The following is a 3,076-nucleotide window of genomic DNA, read 5'->3' on the forward strand; positions in this document are numbered from 1 at the left end:
AGTCGGTTCCGACTCATAGCAACCCTGTACAGGGTTTCCGAGGCTGTAAATCTTTATGGGAGCAGAAAGCCTCATCTTTCTCCCATGGAACCACTGGTAGTTTCGAACTCCTGACCACGTGGCTCACAGTCTGATTCGTAACCACTACGCTACCACAGCTCCTTTGGAAACCCTATACAGGGTCTCTATGAGTTGGAATTGACTCCACAGCACTTGACAACAATAACTACCACTTAAATCAGGATATGTCAAAAAGTTGCTGCTATAATTCCAGTTCATACAAGCACAGGTTGATTGTACACAAAGCTATTAAAACATGTTTCTTCAATGACTTTAGACAAGTTCTCTCAGCAATACGCTTGTCTTAGTCTTGTTGTTATTGTTAGCTGTTAGGTGTCATTGAATCAGTTTTGATTCATAGTAACCCTGTTGAGGGGTTCCAAGGAGTGGCTGGTGGGTTTGAAGAACCAATGACCTTTTGGACTGCAGTCCAGGGCTTACCCTACAGCACCACACCAGGAATCCATTGTTATTGTTGTTGTTGTTGCTACATGCCAACAGTTGATTCCAACTCACAGCAACATTGTATAGGGTTTCCGAGGAGCTTGAGTCACCACCCTTGCAATTCAAACTGACCTTGCAGTCTAGCACATTAACCCACAGTGCCACACCAGGACTTCTTGCTGTTGTTGTTAAGTGTTGTCAAGTCAGTTCCGACCCATAGTGACCCTGTATAGGGTTTCTGATGAGCAGTTGGTGAGCTTGAACCGCCGACCTTGCTGTTCAAACTACTTTGCAGTCTGGTGCATTAACCCACAGTGCCACACCAGGACTCCTTAGGGTGACTTTAAAAAAGGTCTGATCAAAACAGTGGGTTCCCAGAGGAGGTTCTGCTGGGCAAGTGAAATTCAAGGCAGAGAGGTCAGTTCTGAAGGTTAGTTGACGGTTTTGGGGACCCCAAAGGGTTATTTTATTAGATTTTCTCAAAAGACACAGATGCTCACAGAGGCTTAATAGGAAGACATTTTAAGAAAAATGAAAACTGTATTGTTGAGGAAAAGACCAGGAAATTTGCACCACAGAAATTTTTTTTTCCCATCATGACAATGAACCTCTTCCTTTTTCCAGGGTAGCAAGGTCTGTCCTATGAGGATTGCATTGGGAAACCTTACCCTATTCGCCTTATAGCTCTGATTTTTGTTTCAAAACTCAACTAACATCAAAAGTATCAAGAGGTGGGGCTTGATGGCAAATAGGGTAGAGGTGTAGTGAAGTTAGCCTTCAGCAATACCACAAAATACCAGGTGAAGAGGGTTCAGGGCAGAGATCCAAAACTCTGAATCACACAAGTAGGAATATTTTAAAAGTCTGAAGGCTTATAGCTAGTGGAACTTGTAGTGGAAGTAAGAAATAATGTATTTTTAAATCTGCCAGGCTCAGCAGCCTGGAGCCGACAACCTGGGCAAGAGCAAATGGCAAGACCAAGTGGGGGAGCAGAACCACCATGGAATAACACCGCTGGAACTTCAGAGCAAAGGTAGACAATATACTTTGTCAGTTTTGCTTTGTTCTGATTTTTTTTTTCTTCTTGGTATCTGTCCATTGGCTCCCCACTGTTTATGCACTTCCATTCTGGTGACTAGAGGGGGTAGCCGGAGCAAGTGGAAACCCCCCGCCCCCCCACTGGTGGATTCTTCTGTCACACATGCGCACAGACACTCTTAGCCCAAGAGCCGGCCCTGAACTTTCATTTCAATAATGAAAAGGCTAGAATAAGGGGTGTGGAGAGAGAAAGAGAGTTTGAAAACAAAACTGAGGTACACCATAACAAACACCAGTGGCATCATGAAATTTATCAAGTGGCTTTGAAGGTAAGAAGTTGAAAGAGGAAATTAAAGTCATGCTCATATTAGGCTACAGATTTTTGTTGTTGTTGTTTTTCTTCCCTCCCTCCTCTCCCTTTTCTGCAATTATAGACTACAATATCCAATCTAGTTTATGTTGTTTTTGGTGGTGGTTTTGATATTGTTTTTGTTTTTTGGTGTGGTTTTTTTTTTTTTTTTCTGTTGCTGTTTTGCTGTTTTATGCTCCCCCTTTCACCCTTGGAAGACTCTTTCTCTCCTTATATTTCCCAAGAAGAGACAGCAACTGCTGCCATATAGTCAAGATACAATCATGCTCTATAAAACACCAAAAGCCATGAAAGAACCAATACCAACTGCCATACACCAGGGAGGCAGACAACACCTATGAAAGTTACCCTGAGTCAAGCAATAAGAAGAGTGAAAAGGGAAGCCCACATCATCATCACATCTACGTGGAGGCAATAGGAAAATATAAAAAAATCACAAAGCACACACTCAATTAAGTATTAAGGCCACAGATAAACACTAACCATATCCAAGTAGCAAAAGCAGATGACCATAGCAGCACATGTCCAGAAACAAGATAAAATGTCTGAGACAAATGACCTAGAGGTAGACCTGGACTCCATTCTGGAAGCACGACATGCCTTGGAAATGCCTGATAAGGAATTCAGAAAAATGATTATAAAATGTTTCAAAACACTTTACAATGGAGTTGAGAAAGATAAGGAAGAAGTCAGGAAAGTGCTACAGGAACAATCAAATAAGATAAATATAGCATTGGAAATAATTTAAAACCTACAGAAAGAGGTCCAAATGATCAATAATAGAATATCAGAAATAGACAACACACTGAAAGGGCAACAAAGGACTAGAATAGAAGAGATGGAAGGCAGAACCAGTGAGCTGGAAGACAAAACTCTCAATACTACTAAGATTCATGTTGGACAACATGAAGAAGAATAACTTAAGAATTATCAGCATTCCAGAACAGGAATAATCACACAAGTCCACACAGGAAACTTACACAGAGTGAAGTAGAAAACCTGAACAGACCCATAACAAAAGAAGAAATTGATCAGATAATCAAAAACTCTCAACCAAAAGAAGTCCAGGCCCATGTGGCTTCACTGGTGAGTTCTACCAAACATTCAGGGAAGAGCTGTCACCAATTCTACTCAAATTATTCCAGAACATAAAGGAAGATGGAA

The sequence above is a fragment of the Chrysochloris asiatica genome, unplaced genomic scaffold, assembly GCF_000296735.1.
Source record: "Chrysochloris asiatica unplaced genomic scaffold, ChrAsi1.0 scaffold00039, whole genome shotgun sequence".
Taxonomy (NCBI): domain Eukaryota; kingdom Metazoa; phylum Chordata; class Mammalia; order Afrosoricida; family Chrysochloridae; genus Chrysochloris; species Chrysochloris asiatica.